The 20,429-nt window shown below is 45.6% G+C and overlaps 1 protein-coding gene across 3 annotated transcripts in view; it reads right to left on the bottom strand.

Moving 5' to 3' along the window:
- The window catches only part of AMER1 (APC membrane recruitment protein 1), a 53,435-nt gene extending 42,598 nt beyond the window's left edge, over nt 1-10,837 (bottom strand). For 2 of the 3 annotated variants that reach the window (XM_081565578.1, XM_081565576.1), the window contains exon 1: nt 10,633-10,837. The gene's annotated coding sequence lies outside the window, so the exon portion shown is untranslated. Of the gene's footprint in view, nt 1-10,416 lie in introns of all 3 variants that reach the window. The other variant, XM_081565577.1, reaches the window with a different exon arrangement.
- Between the last annotated feature and the right edge of the window lie 9,592 nt (nt 10,838-20,429).

Below are 20,429 nucleotides of genomic sequence, written 5' to 3'. Positions count from 1 at the left end.
TTCCTTGCATTCCTATACACTAACAATGAAAAATCAGAAAGAGAAATTAAGGAAACGATCCTAGGAATAAACTTACCTCAAGAAATAAGACCTGTATATAGAAATGTATAAAACACTGATGAAAGAAATCAAAGATGACACAAATAGATGGATAAATATGCCATGTTCTTGGATTGGAAGAATCAATATAGTGAAAATGAGTACATTACTCAAAGCAATCTATAGATTCAACACAATCCCTATCAAACTACCAATGGTATTTTTCACAGAACTAGAACAAATAATTTCACAATTTGTATGGAAACACAAAAGACCCTGAACAGCCAAAGCCATCTTGAGAAAGAAGAATGGAACTGGAGGAATCAACCTTCCTGACTTCAGACTATATACTACAAAGCTATGTCATCAAGACAGTATGGTATGTGTGCTCAGTCGCTCAACCATGTCCAAATCTTTGCGACCCCGTGGGCTGTAGGCTTCTCTGTCCATGGGATTTCCAGGCAAGAATACTGGAAGATGGGTTGCCATCTTCCCAACCCCAATACAGTATGGTACTGGCACAAAAACAGAAATATAAACCAATGGAACAAGATCTAAAGCCCAGAGATAAACCCACACACCTGTGAGCACCTTATCTTTGACAAAGGAGGCAAGAATATACAATGGGGCAAAGACAGTCTCTTCAATAACTGTTGCTGGGAAAACCTGACAGCTATCTATAAAAGAATGAAATTATAACACTTCCTAACACCATAAACAAAGATAAATTAAAAATGGATTAAAGACCTAAATGTAAGACCAGAAACTATAAAACTCTTAGAGGAAAACATAGGCAGAATACTCTCTGACATAAATCACAGCAAGATCCTATATGACCCACCTCCCACTGCTGCTGCTGCTTTGTCATTTCAGTCCTGTCTGACTCTGTGTGACCCTAATGGACTGCAGCCTGCCACACTCCTCTGTCCATGGGATTCTCTAGGCAAGAATACTAGAGTGGGTTGCCATGCCCTCCTCCAGGGTATCTTCCCAACTCAGGGATCAAACCTGGGTCTCCTGCATTGCAGGTGGATTCTTTACTGCTGAGCCACCAGGGAAGTCCCATAACCCACCTCCTAGAGTAATGGAAATAAAAACAAAAATAAACAAGTGGGACCTAGCTAAACTTAAAAGGCTTTTGCACAGCAAAGGAAACTATAAACAAGGTGAAAAGACAACCCTCAGAATGGGAGAAAATAACAGCAAATGAAACAGCTGACAAAGAATTAATTTCCAAAATATACAAGCAGTTTATGCAGCTCAATACCAGAAAAAAAATGAGCAATCCAATCAAAAAGTGGGCAGAAGACCTAAACAGACATTTGTCCAATGAAGACATAAACATGACTAATAAAACACACGAAAAGATGGTCAAGATTGCTCATAATTAGAGAAATGCAAATCAAAACTACAATGAAATATCACCTCACACCAGTCAGAATGGCCATCATCAAAAAATCTACAAACAATAAATGCTGGAGAAAATGTGGAGAAAAGGGAACCCTCTTGCACTGTTTATGGAAATGTAAATTGATATAGCTACTATGGAAGACAGTATGGGGATTCCTTAAAAAACTAGGAATAAAACTACCATATGACCCAACAATCCCAGTTCTGCGCATATACCCTGAGAAAACCATAATTGAAAAAGACACATGTACCCCAGTGTTCACTGCAGCACTATTTTCAGTAGCTAGGACATGGAAGCAACCTAGATGTCCAACAGATGAATGGATAAAGAAGATGTGTGGTACATATATATACAATGGAATATTACTTAGCCATAAAAAGGAAAACATTTGAGTTAGTACAAAGGAGGTGGATGAACCTAGAAGCTATTATACAGAGTGAATTAAACCAGAAAGAGAAAAACAAATATCATGTATTAACACACATATATGAAATCTAGAAAGATGGTACTGATGAACCTATTTGCATGGCAGCAATGGAGATACAGACACAGAGAACAGACTTATGGACACAGGGTGGTAGGAAGAAGAGGGTGGGACGAATGGATAAAGTAGCATGGAAACATACACACTAACATATGTAAAATAAACAGCCAGTTGGAATCTGCTGTATGACTCAGAGAACTCAAACTGGGGCTCTGTGACAACCTAGAGGGGTGGGATGAGGTGGGAGGGAGGCTCAAGAGTGAAGGGACATAGTATACCTATGGCTGGTTCATGTTTATGTAGGGCAGAAACCACTACAATATTATAATTATCCTTCAATTATAAATTAATACATTTAAAAAAAAAGAATACTGGAGTGGGTTGCCATTTCCTTAGGGGATGTTAACTTCTTGCCACAGAGAAGGAAATTGTTTAGGCTTGGGAGAAGACTTGCCTAAGGTCACAGAGTGGGATGATGACCGAGCCACACCAGCTTCCAGGCCTCTGAGTCCCAACTCTATGCCATTCTGCTGCACTGTGCTGGCCCCTAATCAAGGAAGAAGACTTACAGTGAGGACTGGGCAGGTTCCCCTCACACTTGCAAGAGCCATCCTGTTCCTCTCCCATCACACTCTTGTACCAATTCAGCTGAGCCTTCTCTTCAGCATTTCCAGTCCTCACTGGCTACTACTATTTTGGCCCCACTCAGCACATTCCAGAAAGCTTTCTGCGGCCATTTTTCTTATCCAGAAACCCCACTATCACCACTCCCAAACCGTGGAACATGTTCCTCTACTCTTCTCCTTGGGAGATAAGTTTGAGGGGCCAAAACAAAGGTCCAAACAGAAACCTGCCATTGGGGACAAACGTAAAGGTAAAGACAAAATGAAAATAAAGAATTTGAGCTATTGTTTAAGGAAAATGATCTACAAGATCTGGAATTTGAATTAACCATTTCTAAAGCCCACAGCCAAAGTCTACTCTCAAAACCATTTTTTTCAGGACCTGAAGGAAGGGCTGTCTAGCTTGGTACTCTTTAGCAGAGCTGTAAATGTTGCTGGTAGAGCCCCAATCAAGCTATCCCTGCAACCACTCCTCCCCTAATTTGCAGCCTTCCTGAGAGGCAACTCTTCTTAAGGGGGCATCTCACCAACTTTAGATGCAGCATAGACCCCAAAATGAGCCCTCTAGCCCCTGTTCCTATTTCCTCAACACCAGCCCCTCAAATGAATTATCACATTCAGCCTTGAGTAATTCATTCTGGCCAGCCTCAATCTGTCTATTCTTTTCTCTTGAATGCAGCCTCCTTCATCTTATACGGCAGTCACCACATCTAGCACAGGGCAGCAGCTCAAACAATATTGGTTCAACTGAATTCTAATTCAGCTGGACTAAAATGCCAGAACTAAAATGCCAGCTTCACCCCTTTCAGGCTGTGAGATTTGAGAAAGGGACCTAACCTTTTTGAAGAAAATGCTACCTACCATATGGAGTCACAGTAAGGATTAGAGATGATAAATATAAAAGACAGGCTACTTGCTAGGTACCAAGCAGATGTTCAATAAAGGGCCCCTGTGATAGGGCCTCTTGCAGCTACCTTCTCCACTCTAGTTCCTCAGATTCCCCCTCACTGCGACGAGGATGACAGTCTCTTAACAGCGTTCCCTCTGGTCTCTTCTGCTGCAGCACTGAAATCCCACCCCCTTGCCTCCCCACTTCCATCTCATCCATCCTGCACACCCTTGCCAGATTCATTTTCTTACAACTCTGATTTCAGTGCATCACACCTTGACTTACCAAATTATTCTGCACTGCCTGCAAGATTAAGGCCAACTCCCTTTGCCTGACCTTCAAGACTTGCTCTCTGCACGTCGCTTGCAGGTTTCCTAGGCTCACTTCTCTGCCCCTTAGCCTCAGCCCCAAATATACAGGGCTTATCCAGTCTAGGAGGCATGGTCACTCAGACTCTGCCTCTACCTAGAAATGGACTTACCTGGTGAAACTTCTTGATGCAGCAGCTTTCTCCTCAGGCTGCTGAGGCTGCCTCTCCAGCTTGCATGGAATGGTGGGGGCTCTGGGAACCACCTACTTGCCACTCTCCTCTAAGGCTCCCAAACCCCCTTAGAAAGGAATGTATTCAAAGAAGGTGTCATGCCTGCATCATAAGGCTTCCATTATTTCAGTACTAACTCAGCAAGGGTGAGATCAAAGACAGGCAACATACCTCCTTCCTCCTCTGTTCAGATAAAGAACAGGAGAGGACTAACTCCAGGGAAACAGACTTGACAAGGCAGTCAAGAAAGCCTGAAGAGGAGCAGCTGGATCAAGTGAACAATGAAGACTCCTGACTTTCCTAGGTATCCTCTATATGTACCATATCCTCTATATGCAACATACCCTAAGTGAGAGACCTCAGTAAAGAAACTGAGGTTTGGGAGGGGATCAGATCAGTGTGCTTAGAGGAAGAAGCATTAAATTGAGGGCCAGGAACTTTGTGCTCTTATGTAACCTTTGGCAAACAAATCACTTCCCTGTTCTGGGCCTCAGTTTTCCCATTTAGAAATGGGAGACTGGACTGGGAATCTGCTGCCTCCAGGTTGCATGAAGCTGGGGAAAGGACAGTCCTGTGTTTAGTTTTCCAGTGGCTGCTGAGTCAGGAGTCATGGTGAGGAAATGCCATTTTGGGGGTTCTAGGCTTCATTGGGAGGCCTGGATGCCTACCTGGTTGGGCCCACTGAAGAACAGAGGTGAACTGCAGCCCAGCCTCACTCCATATGCCTCTCACTTCTACCCTCCCCCCGCAAGCCCACCCAACATTCTACTTTTCTGAATGTGCTAGGCCTAGCCTGTAAATATATGAAATGTACAGATTCTCGAGGGACCACACCTGGCCAGGCCCAGACCTCTCTCTCTAGAGAAGAGCTGAAGCCCGCAGTTGAGGGGCGCTGTCTAGAGAAGAGGTGTTAGTACCTGCTTGGAAACCCAGCAGGGGAAAAAGAAACCCTGTAGATGAAAGCAGTGAAGGCTCTGCAACAAGAAATGCAGATCAAAAGGTTGCAAAGCTCCCCATCCCCACCCCCTGCAGCACCATTATGCCTGCCTCTGACTTCACCAAACTCCCTCAGGCGATTTTCTTCATTGTACTTATTATCCCCTAATCCCAGAAGGGGAGGTGCAGGGGAGCAATGCACCCTCACTCAGCTAGCACCTGCACTTCTGCAGTGGTTCTGGTTTCCCTGCCTGCCTTGCTAGCGACATGCTTACACATGCACAGCTTTGAAAAATAAGACCAAGGAGAGATGAAAGACTCTGATTATTTAATTCAGAGAAGTTGAAGGTGGAAGAGATGGTTTAATGCTCATGAAATCTCCATGAACTGTTAAGCAGTAGAGTTATGGTGGCCAGCTGTTCTCAACCCCACCTGCACACACACACACACACGCACACACACACACAGACACATACACTTCGTTTAAGTATAGCATGAGAGGCTCAGATTACATCTGAGAAAGAACTTCCTGGCCATGAGATGGGTAAACCAATAATGAGTGACACAGGAAGTCTATGAAATGCCTCTTCCGAGGGCTTTACTTTTATCACCCAGTCTATCTGCCTGGACAGGACTTGAGGCAGGGGAACTGAAGAAATAACACTAGGCAGCTCTCTTCTAGCCCCTTCTTCCTCTTTGGTTCTTCAAAGAAGCCAGACTTGTTGCTATTTCTCTCATTCCCTTCATCCTCTGGTTCAGAGAGTGTAAATGTAACAGTTTTTGAGGAATTTTTAACACCTCCACTATACTAGGAGAGAAACACTGGATTGCCAGCTTCTTTCAACTACTTCTCTTCTGAAACTTTCAGCCCCTGACAGGCTGTAGACCAAGATTGAAAAAGCAAGAGACGTGAAAGGGAAGGAGTTCCTAGAAAGCTAACCAAGCATCTTTTCACTCTTGATGAATGGGTGAGGTAAGAGGGGTTGATTAATGTGATTTGTACTGATTTATGCTGAATGGATACTGCAGATAAGAGGAGCTGTATAGGAGGCAGCTGTTGGTGGCGGTGTTTAGTTGCTAAGCCTCTCTCTAAATTCTATGTGAACTTAAGCAAGTCTCTGCTGCTTTCCAAGGCCTCAGGATTCCCGTCTGTAAGAAAAGGAGTCCAAACTGGTGCTTCCTGAAGGCCTGTCCAGCTAGGAGAAAAACGATCAGCAAAGGACTGAGGGGCACTCAGCCTTTACCACATTGGTATATAGAATCCCGGCTCTGTCCTTCCCTGCCACCCCACCAAGATCCCCTGCAAAGCCAAAGAGACGCTGACAATATACAGTTTCCCTCTAAAGATAGCCTGCTCCCCTAGTTCTTCTATATCCCAAGATGACTTTTTACCTGCCCAATTTATGACACTCTTCCAATCCCTTTCTAAGAACCCATTCTAAAACCCTTTTTAAAATCCTGTTTTATTGTGGCATATCTGCACACCAAAAATATCAGAACCTCCCAATTCCCCATTCTTTGATGGCCCCTTCCTTCATTCCTTCAAGGATCAGACCCCATTTCACAACCTGGCATTTGGGAAACCCAACACCACTGGGTCTCAACTTCCTTTTTACCTTGCTGTTGCTGTTGTTCAGTTGCTAAGTCATGTCTGACTCTTTAAGACCCCAGGAACTGCAGTATGCCAGGCTTCTCTGTCCTTCACTATCTCCCAGAGTTTGCTCAAATACATGTCAATTGAGTCGGTGATGCCATCCAACCATCTCATCCTCTGTTGCCCCCCTTCTCCTCCTGCCCTCAATCTTTGCCAGCATCAGGGTCTTTCCCAGTGAGTCAGCTCTTCGCACCAGGTGGTTAAAGTATTGGAGCTCCAGTTTCAGCATCAGTCCTTCCAGTGAATATTTAGGGTTGGTTTCCTTTATGATTGACTGGTTTGAACTCCTTGCAGTCCAAGAGTCTTCTCCAATACCACAGTTCAAAAGCATCAATTCTTCGGTGCTCAGCCTTCTTATGGTCCAACTCTCACATCCATACATGACTACTAGAAAAACCACAGCTTTGACTATACAGATCTTTGTTGGCAAAGTGATGTCTCTGCTTTGTAATATGCTATGTAGGTTTGTCATAGCTTTCCTTCCAAGGAGCAAGTGTCTTTTAATTTCATGGCTGCAATTGCTGTCTGCAGTGATTTAGGGCCCAAGAAAATAATCTGTCAGTGCTTCCACTTTTTCCCCCTTCTATTTGCCATGAAGTGGTGGGAACAAACGCCAGAATCTCAGTTTTTTGAATGTTGAGTGTTAAGCCAATTTTTTCACTCTTTTCTTTCACTTTCATCAAGAGGGTCTTTAGTTCCTCTTTACTTTCTGCCATTACAGTGGTATCATCTGCATATCTGAGGCTGTTGATATTTCTCTTGGCAATCTTGATTCCAGCTTGTGATTCATCCAGCTCAGCATTTCACACGATGTACTCTGCATACATGTTAAATAAACAGGGTGATAATATACAGCCTTGATGTACTCCTTTCCCAATTTTGAACCAGTCCATTGTTCCATGTCCAATTCTAACTGTTACTTCTTGACCTGCACATAGGTTTCTCAGGAGTCAGGTAAGGTGGTCTGGTATTCCCATCTCTTGAAGAATTTTCCAGTTTGTTGTGAACCACATAGTCAAAGGCTTTAACATAGGCAATGAAGAAGAAGTAGTTTTTTCTGGAATTCCCTTGCTTTCTCTATGATCCAACGGATGTTGGCAATTTGATCTCTGGCTCCTCTGCCTTTTCTAAATTCAGCTTGAACATCTGGAAGTTCTGAGTCTTTTCTGGTTGAGATTGTAAGGGGCCTTTCTACTTTGGAGCCATACAATCTCAACCAGAAAAGACTGTCACTTCACTCATCCTGCTTGTCAGCCACTCCCTCCCATTCCTAATTTTGCTTATACAACTATCCTTTGCCTAACCAAAACCCCTCTAATTTCTGGAGGCTTCCCAGGACCATACCCCATGTACACACAGATCTCTCATCTCTCTCCATGGCAGCTGTCTCTAGATTCATGAATTAGCTGGGGACTGGGCAATGCAGGTCCTGAGCTTATAAAGGCAGACAATGTGCTTTATTTTTTTTAAATTGTAGATGAAACCCATTCCCCTTCTCAATCTTCATTATGTATACTCAATAAAAATCTGAGACTTGAGTATCATTTTTCTAATAATTTTCATGTGAATTAGGACAAGTGCCAGTTGGGAACATAGAGGTATTCTCCAAAGCTTTACAGATATTAAGTCTTTCCTGAGCATTCATTAACCGCTATGCATTGCTAGGGTTTCAGGGAACTTCAGCTGAGATTCAGGTTTCATTTACCCCTCTGAGAAGTTCGGAGAGAACCCAGACATCCATGGTATCAGGGAAACAAAGTAGAGGCAGGGAAATTTAATCATAGCTTGTTTCCTATTATAATTTAAGCCATAAAATGCCCAAGGGATGCAGGTGGCCTGGAGGAGTTCTGAGTTCTGAGAAAGAAGAGGTCATCATGGATTGCAAGAGATGGAAAGGCACTAAGGAGATAGGCAAAGAGCTGAGAGGGAAGAGAATTTGAACAGTGTAGGGTGAGTGAGTCTGAGTGTGGGGAGGGGAGTCATATAGGGCAGATATGTTAGGTGGCTGCTGGTTTGAGACAGTGCAGAGGACATGTCCAGCTCTGAACCAGAGATGTCCAGATGTAAGTAGGGGGATTGTATTGGTGCTTGGTCAAAATGAGAGGAGGTGACTGTAGTGTCCTATCTGCAGTTCTTGCTAGTGTCAGAAAAGTCCCCAGCTAGCCTTCCATTAAAATAAGGGATTTACTGGGTCTCATTTTCTCCTCTCAGAGGTGCCTAGGCTTTGAAAGGGCCCTGTAGTGCACAGAGTTTTCCACCCTCAGAGGTGTGTTAAAGGTCCAGGAAGAGCCTTTCAAGTCCCTAGGTAGCTCCTGGGCTTCCGTGGTGGCTCAGATGGTAAAGAATCCACCTGCAATGCAGGAGGCCTGGGTTCGATCCCAGGGTTGGGAAGATCCTCTGAGGAGGGCATGACAACCCACTCTGGTATTCTTGCCTGGAGAATCCCCATGGACAGAGATGTCTGGTGGGCTACAGTCCATGGCACGGCAAAGAGTCGGACATGACTGAGCGACTAAGCACAGCACAGCACAGCACAGGTAGCTCCCTCCCTGTTGTTCCTCAGAACGGGCCTAGAGTCCACAGAAAGGGGCACACTTCGGCCTAGAGTCCACAGAAAGGGGCACACTTCTGTGCAGACTGAGCAGTGGGTGGGGCCAAAAGAGGGGAGCTGCACTGAGGGAGGGAGCTCTGCTGGAATTCCCAAGGTGGGGGTGGGGAGTCCAACAAAACAGGACTCTCCATCAAGCCCACGTGAATGCAGCAGGCAGGTAAAGCTGCAGGAGATATTTGTGTGAGGGGCAAAGGTTCACCTTGACTCCCGCGGCCCATGCCAAGGCAAGCTTGGCCCATGGAGGCTGGCTCTGCAGGGCCTGTCCTGAGCTGTGGTGCGCCTGGCACAGCCCCTCACCACCGGGAGAGCCTAGGCCAAGTCTGACGGTCACCAGTCAGAGGTGTCTGCAGCAGACAATGACAGCGGCCCAGCAGGCTGGGTATTTTCAGTAACTTTGAAGTTGGAGGATTTGGCTGCTTCTCTAGCTCTCTCACACACACCCAAAAGGCTGTTTCTCTACTACAATAATTGCTCCCCCGGCCTACGGCACAAAACCGCTCCCCCCCACACACACACACCACACCACACTACACCACACCACACCATGGTTATCGCTATTTTTAAACCAGAGGTTGGAGAGAAAAGCGCGGCCAGTACCCTCCAAGGGGACAGGAGGCGAGGCAGGGCGGGGGAGGGGGAGCAGGGACAGGAGGGAGGCGCGGGGGCGAGGGGGAGTTTGACAAAGCGGCCTTGCAGCTCTAACCCAAGGACTAGCTTGAGCTGCTGCCCTAACCCAAGGTACTGTGAGAGACGGTTTGCCAGCCCCTCTGTCCGCGGGGGCGGGCGCCAGATGCGCCCGGAAGCCCAGGAGCAGGGGGCGCGGCTGGTTGGGGCCTCAAGGCCGAGGTTCCAAAGGGAAGTGAGCAGCCCACAGGCCCAACTGAGCTCCTCCAGGGAGGAGACAGACAAAGTAGATACCCCAACCCACGCCAAAGCAAGTACCCGTCGGGCCCAGGCCAGCGCGCAGGCTTCGTCCCTAGAGGAGAGGGAGAGTCAGGAGATGCGCCGGGAAGGGGAGGGGCGGCAGCCGGGCCGCTGGGATGAGCGATACTCTTCTAACACAGCTGTTCCAGCTAATGTGCTACAACAAAGCTGAGAGCTCCCGGCCTACAAAAGCACCGCTGGGGGTGCTGGTTGGCTTCTCCCCTCAGGAGACCACAGGGCAGCACGTGCGGGCTGCCTCCCCCGAGAGCCCCGAGGCATGGCCCAGGATAGCCCGCCGGCCTACCTCTTTCCACCTCTAGCCGCGGTCGCTAGCGCTCAGAGGACATGGCTCTGACCCTCACCAGACAGTCCTCAAAGCTGGTTCCAAAGGGGAGCACAGAGCGGTCCGGACGCCGACTGGCCCAGCCCTTAGAGCTCCTTTCCAGGCGGCCAGAGTGGAGCACGCGAGACTGCACTGTAGGGCGGGCAGGCGGAGGCTCCTGCTGCGCGCAATGCTTACCCGGCCCGGTCCGGTTTCCAGCCCAGTTTTTGTCTCTTGCGCCGCCCTGGCCGGAGCTAAAGCCTTGGCTGCTACGGCTGAGAGCGTCGCCACCGCCGCCCCTGCCGCCGCTGTGGCTCCAGTCACCTCCTGCACCAGCTCCCCTTCCCCAGGCTCTAGACTGCTCCCCCATACCCCTCCCCCCCGGACTTCACAGCCACAGGGTGGGGCATTGGCTTCCTGATTGGCAGGCGTGTGGTCCAATCGCCACGGTGAGAAGGCGTTTCCTGACTCGCCCACTGTTTTCCTTGGTGCGTTTCTCTTTAAATGCAAATAAGCGCGGGCGTGGTGTTGGCAGGGGGCGGAGAGGCTCCAGAACCCCTAGCTGGGACTCCTCACTCCCCCACCCCCTCACGCCGGGCGGGTAGCTGCTTGGCGACGCCGTAAGCTCCAGGGGCAGGTCCCGTCAGTATGGAGCTCTCCGGAGCCCGGTTTCGCTTTTGCACGCGCTTTTATTTCCGTGGCCGCTGTGCAATCGGGCTGCGGCGCGCTGGCCGCCACCGGTAGTTTATTCCAGAGCGAGGCCAGCTGGGAGAGGCGGGGCGGAGAGGTTGGGGTTCCTGGGGGACTACAAATCACCCCCTGCACTTTGCCGGTCCCATCCTTAGGCGTGGAATCAGGGCCTCGGGCGCCTGCCCCGGAGCCGCTCACAGGGACCTACCCGCCAGGAAAGTCAATTGCAGCTCCAGCGTCCCAGCTTCCTCTGCCTTTTCGGCACACTGGAGCCTTAAGAGACCATGGAGTCCAGCTTCTACCACTTACTGAAAAGTCTGTTGCTGCCCAGAGAAGAGAAAGTGCTTCCCCAAGGTCACCTGTCCTGCTAATAACTGGGACAGATTTGGAATTTGGAACCCGGGCTCCCAGTCCAGGGCTGCTTTCACTTTTCTTCTTCGTTTCCGTGATTGACTCTCACCCTAATTTCCCACTTTTTATGGAACTTGAGGGGATCCCCAAAGTCTCTAGTGGCCTTCTCAGCCTTTTGATGTTGAGCTAGGCTTTGTGCAGTTCCCTATCTCTGAAAAACCTGAGTATTGAGAGAAAAATCTTGTCTGGGCTCAGACCGGAGGTCAAAGTTGAAGGTGGAATGAGGAGGCCTGTACCAGCCTTGCTGCTGATGTGTCTGGGATGTGGTAGGGGGCCAGCCTGAACTTGGGTCTCTAGCCTGAGGGCATTAAATGGCATTAGTGGCTGTCAGGGCCAGGTGAGCTGAGGCAACAAAGAATCCAGTTCTACCACTACCTCAGGAGTATCCAGAAGGCCCAGCCCTAAAACTCTGTGAATGTCTAAAAAGCAGGGGAGGGGGGTGAGGAGGGGTGGAAGTGGTACAGTTGAGGAGAGGGGAGGGATTAGAGAACAATGCCTGCCATTTTTTGCATTGCAGGAGGAGTGCTGTCTGTTGCTCTATTGGGTTCTATCTGCCTTGAAAAGATCCAGCTGCTATCCTGGCAAAAGGAGGACTACTGCCCCTGAGTGTGTGGACCAAAGGAAGTTACACGGTTGCTAGGGCTGGGATCTGCTCCAGCTCTGCCTCGGACTTGCTGTATGACCTTAGCCAGTCCGTTTTCTTCTGTGGGCCAGACCATCACACCATCTCCACAAGGAGGGTGTAAAACTGGTCAAGCATATAGATGTCTTCCAACTCTGACAGTTCAACTCAATTCTTTTTATAATATTACATGACTTTCCATGACATTCTATACTTTGTCAACAAACATCAGTATTTGAACATTATAACTCCTCTTCTCGTCTTAGGTCCAAATAAATGTCAGAGAGAAAGGGGCTGCGGCTGGCTCATTGTGCAACTTTGTTGGGCGAGTGCCTTCTTCTCCCTAGCCTCAGTTTCCCCATTTAGATGGCTGGACTGTAATGTTTCCCTGGAGCTGTGATTTCTTGCTTTGCAAAGCCCTGATTCCCATTTATTGGACCTGATTTGGAGGTGTCTTTTTTCCAAGTACCTCCTTCATAAACTTCCTCATTGCCTCATGCCTCTGGTTGCCTGCCACCTGTTCCCATTTCACCCAGAACCTTGATTTTCTGGAGTAGACCAAAGATTACAATTTGGAGGAGACAATTTCTAAATCTGGAGTCCAAGGAAACACAGGGCCAGGATAGTCTCAGCTGTGGGAGCAAGGAAGATGAGATGTACAGAGTAGTCAAGTGGTGGGCTTGAAATAACACTGAGGTGAGGGGCACTGATGCACTGCTCCTGTCACAGGAGCTAGTCCTCAATATCCTCTACCCAGCTACCAACAATATTCCACACCAGTCAGATTTGGGACTGATAAGTATTTGACATTGGGCTGGGCCCAAAAGAAATAGGGATTGTGGAAAATGAAAGTAATTTTTGACATGATAAAGAGGTCCCAGATGGGTGCACTTCTTCTTGGTCCTGATATTTCTAAGTCTCAGGTGAAGATTGTATATATGCACGTTAAGGTAGAAGGGATGTTATGGGGGATGGCACAGCTCCTTGTTTGTATGGCCCACTCCTCCCCAGGAACAATGTTTGGCAAGACCAAGTGTGGGCATAAACTTATACCTCAAACTGCTTTCTCAAAGAGAGTGCCCTCCAGGCCCCCATGATGCATGCTGACTGACACACAATCAACTTGTTTGGTCACTACAGGGGCTGGTGGTGGAGAGCAAGACTGTGTCCTTAAATTTCTTCACCTACAAAGTGGAGATAATCTCTCTGCTACTCAGTACCTTGTTCCTGTAAAACCCATGAGAACAGATGTACAGGCTGTTTGGAGGCAACTCTATAAACATAGACTGATTCACATGACTAAAATGCTCATTTCTTTCTTCCCCAAATGTTCCATGGGCACCTCCTCTATGGCAGGCCTGGTGATAAGCATTGGGAGAAGTGGGTACAGTGATAACATTCTGGGAGAAGGGGGAAATTGGGGATGGTTTTCTGAGAGGAGCTGAAAGGTAGACTAGAGGTCTAGCAAAGGTGATCTGGAGCACTGCAGATGAAAAGACTCCTTCTCTCCAGGGGGAGGGGGGGCATCAAAGATTCATGGAGGATGGCCTCGATGATTATGTCAAGTTAAACAAGTTAGAAAAGTAGGTGTGGGGAAATTAGCAAGATGGTGCCAGTCAGGCTCTCTCACCCCATGCTTTCATGCCCTCTTGTCCCATGTTCTGTAAACAATGACTTTGCATGGTTATGTAACAGCTGGGATCACTTATAGCACTGCACATGTGCATCACAAGGTACTCATTTGGTCATGACTGCTTTGTGCAGTACCCCTGTATGAGCTTCACCATGGAAGCCCTGGCTGCTACTTCTTTGGGGTTACACTGGAGCGACATCATGGTTATGTTATATGAGGTTATGTTATGGCTCTGTTATAGCTATGTTATGGTTATGTTGTGGCTGCTGCTATGGCTGCTGCATCAGCCAGGAGAGAGACTGTGTTATGGCTGCCATGCCAGCCAGGAAAGAATAAACGTGTCTGCAATTCCTACAGTTCCTTGAGTCTCTTTCCAGCCTCTTGGCTCGTGCCTTGCTTACCCTGGGTTCAGCGAACAGTGCACACAGTGTGAACAGCGAGACAATTGGCGCCATGAGCAGGATTGGCTCATGGGTGATTTCCAAGATAATTCATGCTGATGAATATTCTTAAGTACCTCTCCCTCCAGTTTCCTTATCCCACAGTGAGCCACAGCTTACCCCTACCTCAGCTGGAGACTCTCCAAGACACACAGGTAAGTCTGGTCCAGGCTCCTATGACGTCACTGATTTTGCCCTGGGTCCTGGTGAGCACTAGATCTTGTGTGCACTCTCCAAGAGTGGAATCTCTATTTCCCCCAGTTCTGTGGAACTCCTGCACTCAACCTCTCCTGGCCTTCAAAGCCAGATGCTCTAGGGGCCCCTCCCCCCAATGCCAAACCCTCAGGGTGGGGAGCCTGATATGGGGCTCTGAACTCTCACTCCTGTGGGAGAACTTCTATGATACAATTGTTATCTAGTTTGTGGGTTGCCCACCTGGGTAATTAATTATATCACAAGTGTGCCCCCCCTTCTGTCTCATTGGGTTTCTTCTTTATGTCTTTGGATGTAGAATGTCTTTTCTTGGTAGGTTCCAGTCTTTTTTATAGATGGTTGTTCAGCAGTTAGTTGTGATTTTGGTGTGCTCATTAGAGGGCGTGAACTTAGGGTCCTTCTCTACCATCTTATCTCTCCCATCCAGAGATTCTTTTTGATTGAGCACAGACACACCAAGTTTCCCAGAGAAGGGGGTCTCTTTCATATTTATACCCTCTGTGCCCAAAAGAGTTTAGCACAGACTTAGTGCTAATCATGTGTTTGCTGAACATAGTTAAACAAGGAATCTTCAGGTCTAATATTGAGCTTAATTGCCAACACCCACCATTGAAATGTGATGTTGTCACTCTCATCTGCACCAGACCATGTGTTTGGTGCCACATCCATAGTGATAAACTAGACACAGTTTATGGCCTCAGGGCAGCCAGTGTAGTGAAGGAGGCACACAGCCAATCTGACTAATGCCCTACAGAATCTGACTTGGGCAAGGCACTTGATGAGGTTGCCATCTGCTAAACTGAAGAATATAGGGTTAGGATTAGGGGATGTAATGATTCTGTTTAGGACATTCTGAGTTTGACTTGTTTTATTTATTTATTTATTTTAAATTAGTTTATTTTCTACTTTTTAACTTTACAATACTGTATTTGTTTTGCCATACATTGACATGAATCCACCATGGGTGTTTGACTTGTTTTAAAGTTCCCCTTCTGGGAACTTTGCACTTGCTGTTCAGAGTGCCCCTAATGTTTGTCCTCTGAATACTGACATAGTTTGTGCCTCATTTTCTTCAGATATCTTTCAAGTGTCACCTTATTAGTGAAACTTTCCCTGGATACTTGAAATATAAAATAGAAAATCCTCATTCCTACCTCCTTCATTCTCCAATCCTTTAATTGTCCTTTTATTCTTACCCATAGAATTTATCACTTCCTGATATATTATTTTTATTTTTATTGTCATTTTAAAATTATTTATTTTTAATTGGGGGATCATTACTTTACAATATTTTGGTGACTTCTGCCATATATCAACATGAATCAGCCATAGGTATATGTATGTCCCTTCCCACTTGAACCTTCCTCCCACCTCCCACCCCATCCCACCCCTCTAAGTTATTGTCTATTTCTCATCATGCTAATGGAAGCTCCATGAGGGCTGACAGACAAGTAACAAAATACATAAGTAAAGTATATTGTATGTCAGATGGCAATAAATGACATGAAGAAAAATAGAGCAGGAAAGGGGTACAAGGAGTATTGGTGGGAGAATACTGCTTTAAAGCAGTTGAGGTAGCACTTATATTGAAAAGGTGAAAGTCAAGCAAAGATCCTAGGGAACTGAGGGAGCAAACTATGAGAATACGTGGAAGAGAAGCAGTCCAGGCAGAAGGAACAACAACTAAAAAGATCCTAAGGTGGGAACATGTTGGAATGTTAGAGGGACAACAAGGAAGCCAGTATAGCTAGAGCAGAGTAAGTGTGGGGAAAAGTGGGTAGAAGAGGAGGTCAGAGAGGACATGGGAGGCAGATGGCATATGACTTTGTACACTATTTAAAAACTAAGCTTTGCAGATTTTGAGCTGAGAAGTTGACATGGTCTTAGTGAAATGGCTAGGGAGTTGTAGTGTCAAGGAAGGAAGCAGTGAGACCAAATGGAAGCCCCTACAGGGATCCAGTTGAGAGGTAATGGTGGCTCAGACCAGGGGAGAAGCAGTAGACATGCTGAGAAGTAATTGATTTCTAGATGTATTTGGAAAATAGAACTGGCCAGACTTGGTGATGAAGCGTGTGAGAGAAGAGTAAGGAATAGGAGCTTACAAAACTGTGAGAGGGAGGGACTGGCAAAGTGAGACCAGAGCTAGGAGATCTGACTCTCCCAGAAACCATATAAAAGATGGTATTACCAACAATGTATTTGTCAGATGCTGCCCAGAGGCACAGAAAGATAAAAGTAGGAAAGATGCCATTGGGTATGGATCTGAGTAGTCACTGGTGATACGGGCAAGGCCAGTTTGGAGCAGGGGTAAGGGTGTATGCCAGACTGCAAAGGAATGTCAAGAGTTTGGTCTGAAAGAAAAAGGAGAATGTATGCAGTTTGCTTGCTCTAGTAGTGTGACTGCAAAGAGATGGTAGCTAAAGGGGGCCCTGAGTTTCAGGTTTGTTTTTATAAGATGAAAGAGTATGAGCTTGCTTATAAGCTGAGGAAGAAAAACCAATCAAGGTGAAGATATAGGAAACAGGATAATTGATGAGTGGGAGGCCCTGGGTGGGGTTGGGGATAGGATCCAGAGCCCCTGGAGATGTACTTGGCTTGGAAGAAAGACTAAGACAAGAGGGAAGGATGTGTAGATGCAATAGAATGTGTTGTTATGGAAAGTTGATGATACCACATCCATGACCTCTACCTTCTCTGATAAGTGGGAGGCAAAGTCCCTCAAGTGAGAGGTAGCTGGGGAGATGCGAGGAAACCTGCTATTATTGGACAAAGTGTGAAATAGTTACTGCAGAGAATGTGCAAGTAGATAAAGGCCTTTTAAAATTTTTTCTATAGTGTACATCAAACCAGGCTTAGAAGAAGACAATGGCTTGATCCAAAGTTTGTATGTTACTAGGTGAGAGACTGAAATTATTGAATGAAAACAGGGTAAAATATAGTCAAGGAAGGAAGTGAAGACAGGGGAGAGGAGCAAATGGAGAGAAGGTAGGGGATAATATGGTGTCTAAAACACAGCAACTTCCTAAGTGAACAATGCAAAGAAATAGAGGAAAACAATAGAAAGGGAAAGACTAGAGATCTCTTCAAGAAAACTAGAGATACCAAGGAACATTTCATGCAAAGATGGACTCAATAAAGGAGAGAAATGGTATGGACATAACAGAAGCAGAAGATATTAAGAAGAGGTGGGAAGAATACACAGAAGAACTATACAAAAAAGATCTTAATGATCCAGATAACCACAGTGATGTTATTACTGCTGTTGCCCCTACCATAGTTTGGCCTCAGGCCAAACTACAGGGAAGGAACACTGCCATACCCATCAGCAAAAAAAAATGGATTAGAGATTTACTTAGCATAGCTTTGCCCACCAGAGAAAGGCCCAGTTTTCCCCACAGCCAGTCCCTCCCAGCAGGAAGCTTCCAAAAGTCTCTTATCGTCATCCATCAGAGGGCAGACAGAATGAAAACCACAATCACAGAAAACTAACCAAACAGATCACATGGATCACAGCCTTGTCTAACTCAGTGAAACCATGAGCCATGCCATGTAGGGCCACCCAAAACAGATGGGTCATGGTGGAGAGTTCTGAGAAACATGGTCCCCTGAAGGAGGGAAGGGCTTCCCTGGTAGCTCAGATGGTAAAGTGTCTGCCTGCAATGCAGGAGACCTGGGTTCAATCCTCGGGTCGGGAAGATCCCCTGGAGAAGGAAATGGCAACCCACTCTAGTACTCTTGCCTGAAAAATTCCATGGATGGAGGAGCCTCGTAGGCTACAGTCCATGGAATTGCAAAGAGTCGGACACAACTGAGCAACTTCACTGACTGACTGGAGGAGGGAATAGCAAACCACTTCAGCATTCTTGCCTTGAGAACCCCATGAATAGTATGAAAATGCAAAAAGATGTGAGCAAAGGCATAGAAGTGGGGAAAAGCAGGGTAGTTTGGATAACCAGTTGAGTCTGGTTTGAATTCAGTATGTTTCAACAAGAGCTGGGCAGGGGACTAGACTGGAGAAGGCCCTGAAAATCCTGGGTCTTTTGATGTTGAAGATTTTGGTCGTTAGAATGGGGCATGCATACTCATGAGAATGACTTACTGAATGTATAGAGAACATATTTCTTGATTTCCAGGGCAAATCTGGAATAATTACATTTTTATTAAAATAAAATTGACATACAAAATTGTATTAATTCCAAGTATATAGCATAATGATTTGATATTTGTGTATATTGTGAAATAATCATCACAAGTCTAGTTAACATCTGTCACCATACATAGTTACAATATTTTTTCTTGTGATGAGAAATTTTAAGATCTACTCTCTTACAACTTTCGGACAGGCGATACAGTATTGAGCATATTCACCATGTTGTATATCTCAATGAATTATTTATTTTATAACTGGAAGTTTGTACTTTTTGACATCCTTCACTCATTTTGTCCACTTCCAACCCCTGCCTCTAGCAACCACCAATGTCTTCTCTGTGCCTATAAGCTCATTTTTTTTTAAAAATTAGATTTCGTATATAAGTGAAATCATATACTATTTGCCTTTCTCTGTCTGACTTGTTCACTTGGCAAAATGCCCTCCAGGTCCATCCATGTTGTTGCAAATGAAAAGATTTCACTATTTTCTATGTCAAAATAATATTCCAGTATGTGTGTGTGTGTGTGTGTGTGTATCACATTTTCTTTACCCATTCATTCACTGATGAACACTTCGGTTGCTTCCATATCTTGGCTAAATGTAAATAATGCTGCAGTGAACATGAGGTTGCACATGTATAGCATCTTTGTTTTCTTTGGATAAATACACATAAGCAGGATTGCTGGATCATATGGTAGTTCTATTTTTAATTTTGCGGCACCTCCATACTGTTTTACATAGTGGTGTTTACATTTATATTTCCAACTGTTCACAAGGGTTCCATTTTTCCACATCCTTGCCAGCACTTGTTATTTCTTATCTTTCTGATAATAGCCATCTTAACAGGGGTGAAGTCATATCTCATTGTGGTTTTAATTTGCATTTCCCTGATAATTAGTGATGTTGAACACTTTTTCATGTACCTGTTGGACATCTGTATCTTTTTCAAACAAAGATTGATTCAGGTACTCTACCCATTTTTTAATCAGGTTATTTGTTTCTTTTGATGTTGAGTTGTATGGGTTCTCTTTATATTTTATACTAACTCCTTGTAGGATATATTGTTTGCAAGTATCTCCTCCCATTTGGTAAGTTACTTTTTCATTTTGTTGATAGTTTCGTTTGCTGTGCAGAAGCTTTTCAGTTTGGTGTAATCCCACTTGTTTATTTTTGCTTTTGTTGCCCTTGCTTTTATTGTCAAATCCAAAACTAAGACTGATGTCAAGGAGCTTATCACCTATGTTTTCTTCTAGGAGTTTTACGGTTTCAGGTCTTATGTTCAAGGTTTAATCCATTGTGAGTTAATTTTTTTGTATGGTATAAAATAGTGGTCCAGTTTAATTTTTTTGTTGCATGTGCCTATCCAGTTTTCCCAACACCATCTATTAAAGAGAGACTGTCCTTTCCTCATTGTATATCTTGGGTGTTTTGTCATAAATTAATTGACCATATATGCTTGGGATTTTTCTGGCAGCATTATTTATGCACTATCTTATGGGTCCAGAGCATTTGACTGCTTATAAAACATTTGCACATTTATCATTTCATTTACTTCTAGAATAACTCTGAGGTAGGCAGAATAATGGAGAAGGCAATGGCAACCCACTCCAGTACTCTTGCCTGGAAAATCCCATGGATGGAGGAGCCTGGTAGGCTGCAGTCCATGGGGTTGCTAAGACTTGGATGCGACTGAGCGACTTCACTTTCACTTTCCACTTTCATGCATTGGAGAAGGAAATGGCAACTACTCCAGTGTTCTTGCCTGGAGAATCCCAGGGACGGGGGAGCCTGGTGGGCTGCCATCTATGGGGTCGCACAGAGTCAGACATGACTGAA

Source organism: Giraffa tippelskirchi, chromosome X, assembly GCF_054371585.1.
Source record: "Giraffa tippelskirchi isolate mGirTip1 chromosome X, T2T-mGirTip1v1.2.pri, whole genome shotgun sequence".
Taxonomy (NCBI): Eukaryota; Metazoa; Chordata; class Mammalia; order Artiodactyla; family Giraffidae; genus Giraffa; species Giraffa tippelskirchi.
Note: the sequence above shows the minus strand (reverse complement) of the source record. Positions and strands in the feature narration are given on the sequence as shown.